General features: G+C 37.3%; 1 protein-coding gene across 6 annotated transcripts in view; it reads left to right on the top strand.

The window, feature by feature from the left end:
- The window catches only part of TBL1XR1 (transducin beta like 1 X-linked receptor 1), a 187980-nt gene that overhangs the window by 91513 nt on the left and 78135 nt on the right, over positions 1 to 18332 (top strand). For 5 of the 6 annotated variants that reach the window (XM_025375092.1, XM_025375091.1, XM_025375088.1 and 2 more), the window contains exon 2: positions 13377 to 13452. The gene's annotated coding sequence lies outside the window, so the exon portion shown is untranslated. Of the gene's footprint in view, positions 1 to 13364; positions 13453 to 18332 lie in introns of those variants that run through there. The other variant, XM_025375089.1, reaches the window with a different exon arrangement.

Here is an 18332-nt window from a genome sequence, read left to right on the forward strand (position 1 = left end):
GGTTACTTGTTTTTAAAACAGGGACAATAATATGTACTGTACAAAATCGTCAGATTTAAATGATACTGAATGTGCCAGCAATGTAGAGTTTAATATTAATACTCATTTTGTCACCTCTGATAAGAACATTTAACTACTTTTGGTCTCAATCTCTATGCATAAAACAAAGGGGATTGAATGAATGAGACAGCTTTTCTTTAACTGTCCTATGATCAAAACAAGTTTTCCATGCTATTTAAAAGATACTTTAGGCCAGGTACCGTGGCTTATGCCTGTAATCCCAGCACTTTGGGAGGCTGAGGTGGGTGGATCACCTGAGGAGAGGGGTTCTAGACCAGCCTGGCCAATATGGCAAAACCCCGTCTCTTCTAAAAATACAAAAATTAGCTGATCATAGTGGCATACGCCTGTAATCCCAGCTACTCAAGAAGCTGAGGTGGGAGAATCGCCTGAACCCGGGAGACGGAGGTTTTAGTGAGCTGAGATCGTACCAGTGTACTTCAGCCTGGGCAACAGAGTGAGACTCCCTCTTAAAAAAAAGAAAGATACTACGATACTTTAATTTGATTTTGTATCTGTGTTGTCTTATTTCTCAGAAGGCAGGATATACTTTCTGCTTTCGTTTCAGGGCCTAGTTCTTATTTTTTAAAAGGCTTCAAAGGATCTTAGCATTCAATCCAGTAAACCCAGTCATTGCTTGTTGGCATTGAGTCTTAGGAGGCTTAAGTTGTAGGCCTAAGACCATTGGTACCCTAGAGGCAGAGTTGGGATGAGGACCCAGGTGCACTGTGAGTAAAAGGTTCCCCAAACCCTTTCTCTTTCTGTGAGTAAATGACGTTGGTTTAATGTTTCGCTCTGACTCATCTGAAATCAAAAGTGGAATGTTGGCAACATTAACAGCCACCATATAGGGTATGGCAAAGAGATTCCTGACACATTAACTGCATCTGGTTCGGGAAGGTGTGGTGCATTCTTAAAACTGTGCATATCCTTGGTGGATTGAGTGCCCTGGAAGATACGTCCAGGAGATGCTTATAAGATGATAGTGGGCCTGGCGCAGTGGCTCGTGCCTATGATCCCAGCACATAGGGTGGCCTAGACGGGCAAATAACTTGAGGTCAGGAGTTCAAGACCAGCCTGGCCAACATGGTGAAACCCGGCCTCAACCAATCCTCCCATCTATTTTGTCTCTACTAAAAATACCAAAATTAGCCTGGCATGGTGGCATGTATCCGTAGTTCCAGCTACTCGGGAGGCTGAGGCAGGTGAATCGCAGGAGGCAGAGGTTGCAGTGAGTGGAGATAGCGCCACTGCACTCCAGTCTGAGCAACAGAGCAAGGCTCTGTCTTAAAAAAAAAAAAAAAAAAAAAAAATCGTAGTGGCTTCTCAGTGGAACTTAGGTTTGTCTAACCTAGGGTAACTTTTGCAGTGTCTGTGGATTCTTCTTTGCCTACCTACCTGGGTAATGATATGATGATGGTGGTGATAGTAGGGAGAGGTGCAAAGACAATAGCTCCTGGATTGCATGTCCTCCTCCTGTTGTGTGACTGGCGTGATACTACCCTGCTAGCCTTTCCTGTCCTGTAGCTTTCTCGATGAACACATGCCAGGTGTGGCCTACTTAGGTTTTGTGAATTTGTCTGGTTGAGTCTGAGTTGTTAGAGCAGTTCTTTTCAACGGATTGATTTGCTTGACGTGAGATCAAGGGGGTGAAAATCATACACAACACATTTTCATCCTCTTTGTGTGAAAAATACTTTCCTCTTCTGGACCCTATCTGGAAGAAGTATTCCTTAGACAATTTCTGGCTTCTTTTCTCTCATGAAGAGGAGGTAAGATTTTGCCCTCATACTTTTCTGCTTCCCAAAATATCCCTCCCTGTTCTCATTAAGTTCTGACCACTCCTTCCTCTCATCTCATTTAATTCTTACTCATATCTAGAATTGTGCTGTAGGTACAATAGTAGGCACAAGTCATAGACATACTGTCATTTATTCCTGTACTTTTGCAATAGAAGGTATTGAAAAAATACAGCTCAGTGTCTTTATGGTTCTAGCTTTATGCATTTTCACAAGCATTTCTCCTTTGCCTCCTCTTTGTCTTCTGCTGAAGAATAGTGAACACAGTAGGGGAAAAAAACCATAAACAAAACCAAGACCAGGGGTTCTTAAGCATTTTAAGAAGTTCTGGTTTGTGTTTTGTTATTTTTACCTAGTCAGGCATTTTAAATTCCTAATGGTGGGTATATAGCCCTAGATACATTTAAGTATTTGCTGGATATTTACAAATTGAGTCTGTTGCCTAAACTGTAGAAGGGCTTAAGTCATTAGATTTTCTATTTTGGTGACATTTTTCTGTTTTTCTGTATCATGTGTCTTAGAAAAACTTGGAAGTTCTTTGCTGTTAATTTTGTAAGAATGTGTGTATGAAAATATTTTGACTCAGTAGACTCTGGGCAACAGTTAAGAATTTCTTTGATTTGGCATATTTTCTCTTCAGCATTTGATAGCTTTTATGATGGCCTCCATATACAACCTGTCATTTATAATGCCTGATAGGTCTCCTAGGAATTGTAGCTTCACAATATATAGGAGGCATCAGGCACAAATAGATACTGCAGAGAAACAATTAGAGTAATTAAAACAATGATGTATTTTGTGAATAAGAAAGTGTTCTAGGTGTGGCTTCTAGTAGTAAGCTGACAACACCAAGATATAAGGCGCATCTTCATACATCATTGCCTGTACACAGAACATCGAGCATACAGGATAGCTTCCTGAGTATCTTGCTGTCTCTCAATTGAAATACAAACCAACTCTGGCTTTGACCATCCTACTTTAATATTGCAACCCAGGGGTTCCTCTTTCCCTTTCTCTTCCCCCCAGCTTCCGAATCCCTTTACCTTGCTTGGACTTTTTCTTTTTTCATAGCATTTATGATTGTAACCTTACACCTGTTAATCAAAAATCTGCTGGAATTTAAACTGTGAGAGGGCAGGGGTCTTTGTTTTATTTACTGATGTATTTTAGTAAGTTTTGTTCCTAGTGTTGGTGAATTAATAGTAACTTGATGTTAAGGGCTAACTTTTAATGTTAACAATCTCTAGTAGAAAGATTAATTACAATTTGTTTTTTCTTCCTTCTTCATTTCTTTCCTCGCCTCTTCTTTCTTCCCATAGTTCTGTTGTCTGCTGCAGGACAAATCTTACAATCATTCCAAAATACAAAAACAGAACAACCTTCTGTTTAATCTTGGAGATGAACATAGGCTTTAAATTACATTTCTTCCCATTCTCTTAAAGGAGAGTCAAGCTTTCTTCATAGTTTGTATTTTCTTGGGTAACTAATGCATTTCTAATGGTGAGAGTTCATTTAGTGTGCAGATTCTTTGTTGCTGATTGAATCTTTGGTTGCTTTGATACTCAATTTATGTTCGATTAAAAAATTGGGAAAAGGTATGAAATTGACAATTTTAAATGTAATTTTGTTTATAGATTTATTAACTTGTTTTTAAATATTAATTACGAATATACAATTTACTTGTGTTTTTCCCCACATTTATCTGTGAATTATATTACGATTTAGGATTGTTAGAAAATGTGAAAAGAAAACATGTTTGATGATAACATTTTCGTCCCTATTATAGAAGGGATTTTTGGTATCCAGATATCCTTATCCCATCAAAAAGCTAAATTACAAGCTCATTTTCTGTTAATTTTTAAGATGGGCATAACATTTCTTCTCATCACTACTTGGTGAACATTAGGTAGTATTGCCCCAACTTATGGCCAGTGTTTTCTCTTTCTTCTTTCCTTCCATTTGCTCTGGCAAAGAGGATGCATTGCCAGGACCGCTGTCTGCTATCCCAGTGTCTTTATTGTCTGTTTCTTTGTTGTTTGCATTAAAAAAAAAAAATAGTTACTGTTGGTATTCTTTAAACTCATGGAAATCCATAATTCAAACAATTTGTTTGCTTAGGGAGTTGATTCTTTTTGTTGTCTTTTAATACTATACTATTTTTAACCTTTTTGCCCCCTTTTAAACTGTACATGCAGTTATAATTAACTGATATTTATTAGTATTATTTCTATGCAAAAATGCCTTTAGGCATTCAATAGGATTATAAATCCTAGTTTATTTTCTTTACAATAAGCCAAACACTGTGTTCATACTTGTTATCAAGCTGTCTAATACACTATATAGATGAAGACACTGCTTGCTTACGGTTGTATGGGTATGATGTGAAAGAGCTGAGTTTTTAAACAGAACAGAAAGCCTTATTCTTTCCATTCTTACCCCACTGTCTTTTAAGTTTCTGAAGATGGCAGAGGAATGTTGAAGTTTAATGCTTAATATTTTCTTGTTGAACTTCATTATTATATATAGTGCCACATAAGATATTATGTTTGAATTCCCTAGAAAATTTCCTTTTCATAGAATGGTTATATATTTTTAGTGGGCAGTGTTTAAATAGTGTTTTTGCTTGGTCCGTTGACTTATTTGATTAAAAAAAAAGTGTTTACCTCATTTAACCTAAAAGCTTCTTTGCTTTATCCTGAATCTGTAGAAATTTGGATGGTTCTGGGTATTGCTTTAGAGTCAACAAACTATGAGCTGTGAACCATATCTGGTGTGTTATCTTTTTTTTTTTGAATAAATTTTTATTAGAAAGAGTAATGCCCATTCATTTTTTAATGTATTGTCTATGGCTACTTTGCTCCGTTATAGCAGAGTTGAGTACTAGTGACAGAGACCAAATGGCCTGCAAAATAAAAAAATATCTACTTACTGGCCATAGTTTGCCTTAGACCGTTGCGTGCTAATGGCTGAGAAGATGGAGTAGTTGTAATCAGATAATCTCAGTTGGTGTTTTATTATCATAACTTGGGTGGTGGGCAGAGAGGGGAGCAGTTTTCTGTATTGAAATAAATATATTGTGTATATATATATATATATAATGTTAAGAAAGGTAGTTTCCTTTCTTTCATGATCCCCGGGTGGTGGTGTATCTGTGTGTGTGTGAACCAGAAGTGGCTCCTGAATGGGTCACGAAGATAACACAGCTTGTGTTTGCTGGTTCAAATGTATCATTTTAAGCTTGGTGAGCAAGTTGAATTGAAAGCATTTTGGCAAACCAACACCGGATGAGAACTTGGCATTCTCCAGAATTAAGAATATTCCACTAAAAAAAAAACCCATACAACCTTGATTTCATAAAGGAATGTATTTTTGGCAGCTGTTTTGATTGGAATGTGGTAGTTAAATGAACAATTCGTTTTAATTTACCGAAGGAAAAGCATTTGCTGATATTGTCTAGATTATGCCAACTTTCAAAATACGAAATCAGAGAAACTAAGTTTAAAGCCTTTTTTCACATGAATCTGTAAGGAAATGTTTTTAGTGAGGACACATAAGACTCTTTGAGTTCATCAGTAGTGGATACATAGAAATGTAACATTTCAGAATCCTGAACCTAACATCTAGTTTAATGTAAGTATATGTTTTTTCTTTGTGTCCAGTGTACTTCAGAATGACCTTTTTAGTTTAGTAATTATCTGCTGACTTTTTTTTTTTTTTTTAAAAGAGGCCTTTTGCGTTCTGTTACAAAGTAAATATTGAAGATGTTTAGTTGTGAAGTGTGTTTGAAGAACTGCTTCATTGAGAAGGTGTTCATTGTCACTGCGAGGTTATGCTACTCAGGATGACTACTATGTTTGGGCATACTCCAAATCTGTTGTAATTTAGAAGTTTTATAAATGATAATTTTTTTTTTTTTTTTTTTCAGTAGTAATGCTGTTGTGTTAACTCACAAAAAGACATAATGTAACTGGACTCAGTAGCCTTACAGGACAGCAGAATCTGAATGGGCAGTTTGTGTCCTGCACAGAGGTAGACAGCCAAGGGAGAAGTGGGCACTGCAGTCCAGGCCACGCTGTTTCCCTGTTAATAGACTGTCTTCACAGAGGAAGGAGCTTCCTTCATAACAATTTATTTATATTATTTAATATGTATTACGTCTTTTTCCTATGCTGGGCACTGATTAGCACTTTTTATTCCAGTCTCCTCACTTATTTTACAGATGAAAAAGCCAAGGCACTGAGAGAGGTTATCTAGTTACTTAGGTCATCTAGTTACTAAGAGTCAGAGCCAGAGAGTCCCAACCCCTGTGTGGCTCCACAATTCCAGGCTCTTAACCTCCGATACCATATGGCTTCCTTTTTGTAATTTATTCTGCTAGAGTCTAATTTGCACAAAGGTACCGCAGAAGCTAGTGCTGGTGCTGATAATTACACTTGAGTGCTAAGTTAGAATGAGGCGCACGTAGAACAAACTTCAGCTCATTTGCCTATGTGCCCACTAGAACTTCCTTGATGAATCACATATCCAGGTTTTGTTTGAACATTGTCACTGATTTGTGCGATGGTTTTGTTTTCTCTTATATTGAATAGGAAAAAAATACCTTTCTATAACTTCTGCCTACTACTTAAAATTTTGTCACATGTAGCTGAGGCTCATTTGGGCTTTATGTATTTTTATGCATTTTCTTCTTCTTTTTTTGTTATTATGTTTTGTAGTCTTTTTAGCCCTCTTTCTGTTTATGGTGTCTTCATTATCATTGTCCTTACTTTTCTGTTCATTTTTGGGAGACAGATTGAGTTTATCTTTTGTTTGTCATCATTAATCTTAAAATTAGATTAATAAAGAACTTAGTCTCACATAGTATTAACATATTTCTCCCTCTAGTTCTGAACACTTCTCACTTTGCAATCTAGTATTTGAAAGAAGTGACTCTCCTGCCTTAGATTAATAATTAGAACCTGACTAGTAAAATTTTCCATCCTGTCCCCTCCCCTGTCCCCCCCCCCCCCCCCACCCAGTGGTTCTCAGTCCCCATTGGAATCGTACACATGCGCACACACACCTACACACTGACACCCATACGCCCAGTGGTTCTCAACCCCCGTTGAAACCCCCCAGGGTTGGTGGGGAGGATTTTAAATGCAAGTGATGTAGGTCCTACCCTAGACCAATTACATCTGAGTGAGGGGCTCACCACGTCATAGTTAGGTTCTAATCTGGGGCATTTCTGTAGGACAGAGTTAATCAAAGACTTAGTCTTCTTGGCAGAGCTGCTGTTATTTTTACTGGAAATGTGTTGTTCAACTGAATGATTTTTGTGTTGTAGCCTAATTAGCTATTCAAATTTGTAATACCTTGAATCAGATATTCAAACCTTAGGAAGAGTGAGAAATCTAGTAAGATGTAGGAATGTCATTTTTCTCTTCTAACTTAAGTGCCAGTGTACCCACCTGTGTGGTCTTAGGCAACAAAGCTTCATTTTTTTTTTTACCCCCATGTGTTATTTCTTAGATCCTCATTGCTATTTCTGCTGGTCCCCCACCCCGCCCCCCACACTTGTTTCTTTCTTCCAAACTACTTTTTTAACAAAGGGTTTAGCAGCTGTCAAACTTCGTGTAAACAAGAAAACAGTGTCATATCTGTGGTATTTCAAAGGCACTGTAAATTACACCATTAATTTAATAACTTATTTTGGAGAAAACAGTTATATTTACACATTAATGCTGTACTCACTTAAAAAAAGTAACTTAAAATGATCCATACATTTTTATATTAGTTTTCAAGTATCCATAAATTTGGAGTGTAAGCCTTTTCTCATGTTCAGCATCCCTATCACTGAAGGTTTGTGAACCGGAAGCTTTCGATGTGTAGGTGTTAGTGCCAAAATAATAAACTTGACATATTAGCATTAGAAACTGTTCAAAACAACCTTTAATTTTAAGAACTCTGTGGGTCATTGTAAGAGAGTTTTTGCTATTTTTAATTGCATAGCTTACCCAGTGATAGACAAATTTAGAAATACTTGATAGTTTTTTTGTTTTATTCTTGCACAATAGTTTATTTTTGTATAATCTTACCATCTTAACATAAAATTCAATTACATGTGATGTTACTGGTGAAACTAACTCAACTAAGGTAACAATTAGGTGATTAGACACCAGTGTATGTTTAATTCGTTTTCTCTTTATGTGAGTATGTGATCTTGAGAATAGCTTATTTTTAAAAATGGAGTCAGATAACTTTTGAATCAGTTTTCCCCAAATTGCTTAAGTAACAATTGGAAATGAAAACATAGGCAGTAATTGCAAAGCTGTGCATGATCTGACAGTGAGTCTGATCTCAGAGTCACTTAAGATATCCCTGCTGTTATAGCTCCTTCTGCTTTTCACCTGCCTTACCTTCTGGCTGTCTGGAATATTATCTGTATGTGTAAATTCCATGGGAAATGAGGATGGGGTGAGGACAGTGGAGGATATAATGCTTAAAGGCTTTGATGTATGTGTAGTATGTTGTTGGAGATAACATACTAACATTCCTTTTTGTAAAACGGATTAAGAAGATTCAGTTGAAACTCTGATTTACAAATATGTATTAATCTTTTCATTAGGAGGTAGTACTGTTTTTGTTTTTTCTTAATTGTGCCTTCAATCATGTGCTAAGCAATTTAATTTGAACTTTTTCTGTGATTTTTCCTGGGAGTTAATTTAATAAAAATCTTTCTAAGCAGAGTTAGTTCTGGTAGGATTCTCATATATTTCTCTCTCTCTCTTCTTTCTTTCTCCTTTTTTTGTGTGTGTGTGTGTGTGTGTGTGTTTTGTTTTGTTTTTTTGGGAGACAGAGTCTCGCTGTATCACCCAGGCTGGAATGCAGTGGTGTGATCTCAGCTCACTGCAACCTCTGCCTCCTGGGTTCAAGTGATTCTCCTGCGTCAACCTCCTGAGTAGCTGGAATTACAGGCATCTGCCACCACACTTGGCTAATTTTTGTATTTACCCTAAAGATGAGGTTTCTCCATGTTCACCAGGCTGGTCTTAACCTTCTGACCTCAAGTGATCCACCCAAACCTTCTGACCTCAAGTGATCTCCCTGCCTAGGCCTTCCAAAGTGCTGGGATTATATTTTTCTCTTAATTCATGGGATGACTTTCCCAAATTCTGTACGTTAAAAAATTTTTTTAAAACTTTTTTTATAAAGGATACCAGATATACTTCCTTGAACTTGTTACTGACCACTAGGTTCTAGATTAGAATGTTGCTACCTTAAGTAAGTATTTATTGTGTTTGTACCTTTGTCTAGGAAAAGGGCCCGTAATGTCCATTAGCTTTTCAAAGTTATCTATAAATTAAATAAATTTACTTCTAGACACTGCAGTGTAGTATTTTTGAAGAGCAGTCAAAATATATAATTTGCTGTTCTAGAATTTTTGCATCTTAAAAAAATCTTCCTAATTATGCGTAGGTGGCAGATCTTAGAAGATGTCTGCTAAGTCAACAGTGTCTTTCTATGCTAAAAGCCTTATTTAAAATTAATCATTTACTTTAGATAAAATGCTTTGAAATACATTTTTGGAAGCAAAGCTTTTTGTTTGGAGACAAAACACAAACCCTGCAGCCATTTATTTTATTACAAGAAGTAGAGTAAATAGATTCAGTTTATGTAGTACACAAAGGAGGTGATAGTTTTTACACCAATAATGTGATTGATCATGTACTTCTTGAGTTTTTTGTTAATGATAGAAGATCAACCTTTATTGGTCACCTTCTGGAAGTGGTATTAAAATTATTGGTATAACCAACTTCTCTCAAGCATTTTCAAAATAATCCACTGCTGAGTTTTTCCTTCCCAGTGTGATTTATTTGTGCAGTAATTCAGTCTCTACTGCATTTTATTTTCAAATATGTGTAAATTCATTCCTCAATATCTAGATATTTTAACATTTTATCAACATGTATATCTTAAGAACCATGTATGTTCAAGGCACTATTCTTAGTTCTGTTGGGAGACAGCAAGATGATTACATCAGTCTTGGGTCTCCAGAAATTTGATCAGAGAGGCATGATGAAAGAATAAGGCACTATGCAGTTGTGGAAAGGGAGATATGTTAGGCTGGGGCTCATTTTTCTCTCTCTGGATGGTGGGGTGGATAATTAATGGAGGAAGCTGATTTGGCCTGATCTTTGAAGGAGGGATATTGTGAGCAGAACCATAGTCAGAAGGACATTTCTGGTGAGGAATGAGGAATGTCATGGCAGCCAAAGAGTGCAGATAAGAGAGTCACAGTGATCTGCTGTGATGAGATTTGAGAATGTTGAGTAAAAGTAGAAACGTAGATAAGACAGGATACGCCTGTTTTGGACTTGAATTCCTTTAATACAAATAGTTTGAATACACATTGTCAGATTATGTTAAATGCACCTTAAGTTTTGTAATTCCTTTGTAAAGTATATCACTATATCTTTTAAAATTTAGGTATTTATTTTAATTACGAGATGTGCTTTATAAATGCATTGCATGATGGCTAGGACATAGGTCAATGAGTTGACTAGGAAAACATCTTAAGAGAGAAAAAATATAGCCCTGCATATGTTTCTAGAAATTTTCCAGATTAAATTGCATGTGCAATTGGTATACCATTTTTCATGTATTTATTCATCCTTCAAATCCTAGAATCACTTTTTAACCATGTCATCAACTATTAAATCACTATTGTGGTCTTTCTTCTTAAAGACTTGTAGTATTAATAGGAAAAGCTAAATGAATGAATGAAGACAAAGGTAGAGAAAAAAATTGCATCTAAAACCAAAATTGTAAGAAACAAGAACATGGCAGAGCCAATACTTAAACTACAAGAATGAACTCTTCACTTACTATGATCTAATCATTTAATAGATGTATGAAAAAATTAGCCATTATCATGGCTGGGCATGGTGGCTCACGCCTGTAATCCCAGCACTTTGGGAGGCTGAGGTGGGCGGATCACCCAAGGTCGAGACCAGCCTGACCAACATGGAGAAACCCTGTCTCTACTAAAAAATACAGAATTAGGCGGCCATGGTGGTGCGTGCCTGTAGTCCTAGTTACTCAGGAGGCTGAGGCAGGAGAATCGCTTGAATCTGGGAGCCGAAGGTTACAGTAAGCTGAAATTGTGCCATTGCACTCCAGCCTGGGGGACAGAGCGAGACTCCATTTCAAAAAAAAAAAAAAAAAGAAAGAAAGAAAATGGCAGAGCCAATACTTAAACTATGAGAATGAACTCTTCACTTGCTATTATCTAATCATTTTATAGATGTCTGAAAAAATCAGCGATTATCAAGAAAGGTATTTGAAATGTAGATTATCCCATGGGGCGCAGTGGCTCACCCCTGTAATCCCAGCACTTTGGGAGGCCGAGACGTGTGAATCGCTTGAGGTCAGGAGTTTGAGACCAGTCTGGCCAACATGGTGAAAACCCGTCTCTACTAAAAATACCAAAATTAGCCAGGTGTGGTGACTTGTACCTGTAGTCCCAGCTACTCGGGTGGCTGAGACCAGGAGAATCACTTGAATGCAGGAGGCGGAGTTTGCAGTGAGCTGATATTGTGCCAAGGCACTTCACTCTGGGTGACAGAGTGAGACTCTGTCTCAAAAAAAAAAAAAAAAAAAAAGTGCAATATTCACTATTGGTATTGATGAGCTTTGCTCTACGATTAAGTTTTACCTTAAGATACTAGCTAATGATGTAAAACTGTCATTAAGACATTAAGGATGTAGAATGTTATGAACAAAAATATAGCACTGTAAGTACATTGTTTATCTGCCTTTTACTTATATTGGGAGTTTTTTTTTGTTTGAGACAGAGTCTCTATCACACAGACTGAAATGCAGGGGCATGGCCATCTCGGCTCACTGCAGTCTCCGCCTCCCAGGCTCAAGCAACCCTCGTGCGCCAGCCTCCCGAGTAGCTGGGACCACGACCTGTGCGCCACCATGCCTGATTTTTTGTATATTTGGTAGAGATGAGGTTTTGCCATGCTGCCCAGGCTGGTTTCGAACTCCTGAGTTCAAGCGGCCCGCCTCGGCCTCCTGAAGTGTTAGGATTACAGGCATGAGTCACTGTGTCTGACCTCTTATATGTGTTTTAAAATATAAGTAGTACATGTTAATTATAAATAAATTGAATGCATGTATGCCAAAAATTTTTGTGACAAAAGTGCTCTGTTGATTTTTAGATAACAAGCAGCCTTATGTAACTTTATCTCAAAAATTGACAAAAACTTTATTTTGAAATAATCGATGTTCATAACAAACGACCTTGAGGTAAACAGATTCTAGTGGTATCTAGACATGATGTCTAAAGAACATTTCCTCAGTCCATGCTAGAAAAGACCTATCAAGTAGCTCACAAGTGCCTCTAGGCAACAAACCTTGGGGGCTCATGCCTATGCCCTGTTTTGAAGCCACAGGGATTGGTGGGATAGTGTAAGTGGCATAATCATCATTTACTTAGTTATCTTCTTAACTTTACCTAATTGGTGTAGGAGCTAAACCTCCCATATATTATAGTAAACTCCTTTCTGTGGTGTCAGCTTGATTTTACTCTTTACGAAATTGTACTCCATGACGGAAACTGTACTGGTCAGTGTTCCAACTAAGCGTCTGCTCTGACATGGTATGTGAAGTATAACTTTTTTTTTTTTTTTTGAGACGAAGTCTTGCTATTGTCCCCCAGGCTGGAGTGCAATAGTGTGGTCTTGGCTCACTGCAACCTCCGCCTTCTGGGTTCAAGCAATTCTCTTGCCTCAGCCTCCCGAGTAGCTGGGATTACAGGCACCAGCCACCATGCACGGCTGATTTTTGTATTTTTAGTAGAGACAGGGTTTCACCATGTTGGCCAGGCTGGTCTCGAATTCCTGACCTCAGGTGATCCGCCTGCCTCGGCCTTCCAAAGTGCTGGGATTACAGGCGTGAGCCACCGCGCCTGGCCATGAAGTATAACTTTTTTATTTACACAGAGGGTTTATGGAATATAATATGCCCTGACTTAGCAATTGAGAAAACTGGATATGCCCTATAAAATACGTAAAGTCTAAAGAGATCAAAGTTAGTAAGTTTTGATTGAAATTGTTTCTAAACCAATGACATATTTTTCTTTATTATTAAACAGAATATAGAATGCAAGTTTATGTCATTCTTGGTGGCCCATGGTTTTAGATTATGAACATACTAATTGGACCTTAATACAGTAATATTTACGCGAGTTGAGTTGAATTGTGGTGAGACCACTTGTGTGCAGGTTAATCTCTTTGAGTCTCATTTTATTCACTATGCCAACCTCTTATGAACATTCTAAAGACTTGCCAAGTATTAAGCACTCAAAAGTTGCTGCTGTTGTTTATGATAACAATTACTTGAGGGAGAAAGAAATTCACTGGTGGGGACTTTAAAGAATATTTCAAACATGTAACATTTGGTATGGAAAATCTTTTAAACTGAATTTGTTTTAGGGCACATTGAATACTTTACTTTCCTTTTCCTCAGCATCAACAACAGCAACTTGTGATTGGCGGTGACCGGATATTCAGTTGCACATCCCCACATCAATGCACTGCCAATGGTAAGACTCTCCAACTCCCAATGTCAGAGTGTTTATTATTCTCTTGTTTTTAGAATCTTTTGCGAATTTTGAAAGTTTCTTACAATTTGACAAAATACATGTGTTCCCAAGCTAAGTAAGTGTTTTTTGTTTTTTTGTTTTTAATTTTTATTCTTTTTAAATATATGTAATTTAAGTTACTTAAAAGTAACTTTTGAATATTTGGTAAAGGAAAAATTGCTACTTTTGAAAATTTCTCTTTTCTTTTCTTTTCTTTCTTTTTCTTCCTGTTTTGAGATGGAGTTTCACTCTTGTCACCCAGACTGGAGTGCAATGGCGTGATCTCGGCTCACTGTAACCTCCGCCACCCGGGTTAAAGAGATTATCCTGCCTCAGCCTCCCAAGTAGCTGGGATTACAGACATGCGCCACCACGCCCAGCTAATTTTTTGTCGTTTTAGTAGGAGACAGGGTTTCACCATGTTGGCCAGACTGGTCTGACCTCAGGTGATCCGCCCGCCTGAGCTTCCCAAAGTGCTGGGATTACAGGTGCAAGCCACCGTGTCCAGCTGAAGATTTCTGTGTTCTGTACTTTTAAAAACATCTTAGCTACAGTCATCAGGATGAAAAATATTGTTATATCGTGATGGTCTTGTGTTTTGTCAAATGAACTATATTTTGTGAATAGTACTTTCTTGTTAGAAATGCAACAGTGGCATTTTGCTCTTCTATTTTTGTCCATCATTTCACTAAAATAGATTGTTTTTGTGTATTGCATTTATCTTAATATTTTTTAGTTATGTGCATTTAAATGGCTAGGATTCTACTATTGTAATTAATCATTTTAAGGAGAGTCATTCTTATCTATTTGAGAGGATTTTTAAGAAGTCTTTCACTGTAGAATATAAATGGCAATCATTTGATATAGCAGAAAGACTACTGGACTCTGTGAGAGCTGGCATTTGCTTTATTTCCTGAATATACTATGAATCTTTGACTTTTGGCAGGTACTCTTGTAAATCTTAGATGATGGAATTGGACTTAATTTCTAAGGTTTATTCTAGCTGTATGTCAAGTGCTTATCATTGTTAACTAGAAGAGTGATTCTCTTTTAAAAAATAATTTCTTACCAAAATAATATTGTTGTTTATTTTGGGGATCAATAAATAGAAGAGAAATGAATTTTTACTTTTTTTAAGAATTAAATAATAACATCTTACATTTATAAATATTTTCTGTAGTTCATTACCAACAATTTTATTTTTACTAAATTAGGGAGGCAGAGAAACTGATTGAGGTTTATAGAATTTGGTGGGAAATGATGTATCATTCTGAAAGAAAAACTATTAAAAGTTGAGAACCAGAATAAGTGGGTAAGATATTTGTGAAAATATTCCCAGAAATAATTCCTATTGGAGATGGATTGTTTTCAGTATGTTGATAGGAGGAGGATTTTCTCTGTCTAAACTCTTCTGAATACCTGTTGGGAAAAAAAGGTTGACCTCTTCCTTTCCCTGTTCTTTTCCTCTCTCTGCATCCTCCTCACCCTCCTCCCTTTCCTCTCCTTCTCTCTCCTTTTTCTTTTCTCTCTCAGGGGTTGATAGGAAATGTTGAAGAAAATAACATATTCCCCACCCCCCAAGCCAAGCTTTACCTAGCACAAAGGATGACATGTTTTTTTGTTAATTTATAAAGCACTTGCTGGGGTCTTTGGGTTGCTCTGGTGACTCATTAACCACTAAATCTGCTGTTTCCCAGGGAGCGCTAGAGTTTCTCATGAAAGAAATACATCCATGGTAAATCAACTTTGGTATTTGGAGTGTCTGCTCTTGACTTTTTGTTCACATGAAGTTTTTGTTCAAATGAAGTTCACATTTGAAACCTGTTACTCTTCTTTGTTGTCGGATCCTTAGTATTTGTGGCACGTCTCCCTTGGCAATCAGACCAGTTGGGTATCTGAGATACAGGTGCCTATCCTTAAGTGAAAGTTTTTATGTGCTATTCACAGACTGGTTTTATAACTGCTCATAGACTGCATTGTAAATTAGTGCATCCCAAACATGTTTGTCAGTTTTGTTGAAAATCTCTGAAATCATTTTAATATCATCACAGAAGTTTAAGTGTGTATGCATGTGTGTGTATGTATATATGTATGTATGTTAGTGTGTGTGAGAGATGAAGTAGACCAAGATTACAGCAAACTTGCTGACAGTCTAGCTAAGGACACTGAAGCCATTTCTATATATTTGGCCAGATGTGCTAGTAAATTTATAGGTATTGGTTCAAAAATGGTGTGGTTTTCCCATGACCCTCAGAAATGCGATAACATTCTGGGTTGAACCTGTGCTGTGTAGTATGTCATATTTATTTTCTCTGAAAATGCCAGAATGCTTAGTGGGATTATATACAGTTACCTCTACCACCTCCCTACCTACCCTCAACAGTGTTTTTTTTCTTTTAAAATTTAAAAAAGTTGATATATAGTAGTTGTACTTATTTTACGGTGCATGCTTTGATACTTGTATAGATATAAAATGATCAAGTTAGGATAAATGGGATATCCATCTCCTCAAACATTTTTATTTCCCTTGTTGATCATTGTTCTTGTTAAAATAATATGAGGGATTCATAACATCCTTTTTTGCCTTCACCCTTCTTTTACCTAGACACAAGTAATTTTAAATCTAATCGCACCTTATGGCCAGGTGCAGTGGCTCATGCCTGTAATACCAGCACTTTGGGGAGGCCGAGGCAGGTGAATCACTTGAGAGATCAGAAGTTCGAGACCAGCCTGGCCAACGTGGTGAAACCCCATCTCTACTAAAAATACAAAAATTAGCCAGGCGTGGTGGCGCACACCTTTAATCTCAGCTGCTTGGGAGGCTGAGGCAAGAGAATCCCTTGAACCTGGGAGGCATAGGTTGCAGTAAGCCACTGCACTCCAGTCTGGCTGGCTGAGACACCATCTCAAAAAAAAATTTTTTTTTTGCACCTTAAATCATGATTTATAGCTGCTTTCCTGTATCAAATGTTTCATAACTACTTTTTTGTAATTATCTCATATTGCATTAGTAGGACCCATTGGCCAGCAGGTGTATATTATTATTTTGACTTTTTATTTATTATTTTTTGAGACAGTCTCACCCTGTTGCCCAGGCTGAAGTGCAGTGGCGTGATCTGTGCTCACTGCAAAACCAAAACTGTATACCCATTAAACAGCACCCACCCTCTCCCACCCCCCTGCAAGTTCCCAACACCCCACTCCTCCCAGCCCGTCCTCTGGCAACAACCCTTTTATTTGTTTCTGAGTTTGCTAGATACGTCATATAGGTAGCACCATATAGTATTTGTCTTTTTGAGATTGGCTGCTTTTGTTTAACATAATGATCTGTATTGTAACCTGTGACATTATTTCCTTGCCTTTTTTAAGGCAAAATGAAATTCCATTGTATGTACATATCACATTTTCTTTTTTTTTTTTTGTATTTTTTTTATTTCAATCGGTTTTTGGGGAATAGGTGGTGGTTGGTTACATGGATAAGTTCTTTAGTGGTGATTTCTGAGACTTTGGTGCACTCATCACTGGAGCAGTGTATACTGTGCCCAAAGTATAGTCTTTCATCCCTCTCCATCCCCCACCCTTTCCCCCAGTCCACAAAGTCCATTGTATATTCTTATTCCGTTGCATCCTCCTCATTGCTTAGCTCCCACTTACGAGTGAGAACATGCAATGTTATGGTTTTCATTCCTGAGTTACTTCACTTAGAATAATGGTCTCTCATTCCATCCAGGTTGCTACGAATGCCATTATTCCATTCCTTCTTATGACTGAATAGTATTCCATGGTGTATATACACATACCACAATTTCTTTATCCACTTGTTGATTGATGGGCTGTTTCCATAGTTTTGTAGTTGCAAATTGTGCTGCTATAAACATGCGTGTGCAAGTATCTGTTTCGTATAATGACTTCTTTTTCTCTGGGTAGATAGCCAGTAGTGGGATTACTTGATCAAATGGTAGTTCTACTTTTAGTTCTTTAAGGAATCTCCACACTGATGTCCTTAGTGGTTGTACTAGTTTACATTCCTACCAGCAGTGTAAGTGTTCCCTTTTCACCACATCCATGCCAACGTCTATTATTTTTTCATTTTTTGATTACAGCCATTCTTGCAGGAGTAAGGTGGCATCACATTGTGGTTTTGATTTGCATTTCTCTTATTTTTAGTGATACTGAGTATTTTTTCATGCGTTTATTGGTCATTTGTATTTCTTCTTTTGAGAATTGTCTATTCATGTCCTTAGCCCACTTTTTTTTTATGGGATTATTTGTTTTTTTCTTGCTGCTTTGAGTTCCTTGTAGATTCTGGATCTACAGAATCTTTGTTGGATGCATGGATTGTGGAGATTTTCTCTCACTCTGTGAGTTGTCTGTTTTCTCTGCTGATTGTTTCTTTTGCCGTGCAGAAGCTTTTTAGTTAATAATTAAGTCCCATCTTAATTTATCTTTGTTTTTGTTGCATTTGCTTTGGGGTTCTTGGTCATGAAGTTGTTGCCCAAGCTAGTGTCTAGAAGGGTTTTTTCAATGTTATCTTCTAGAATTTTTATGGGTTCAGGTGTTAGATTTAACTCTTGGATCCATCTTGAGTTGATTTTTGTGTAAGGTGAGAAATGAGGATACAGTTTCCTTCTTCTATGTGTGGCTTGCCAGTTCTCCCAGCACCATTCATTGAATAGGGTGTCCTATCCCCACTTTGTGTTTTTGTTTGCTTGGTCGAAGATCAGTTGACTGTAAGTATTTGGCTTTATTTTTGGGTTCCCTGTTCTGTTCCATTGGCCTATATGCCCATTTTTATACCAGTACCATGCTGCTTTGGTGACTATGGCCTTATGGTATAGTTT

Source organism: Theropithecus gelada, chromosome 2, assembly GCF_003255815.1.
Source record: "Theropithecus gelada isolate Dixy chromosome 2, Tgel_1.0, whole genome shotgun sequence".
Lineage (NCBI taxonomy): Eukaryota > Metazoa > Chordata > Mammalia > Primates > Cercopithecidae > Theropithecus > Theropithecus gelada.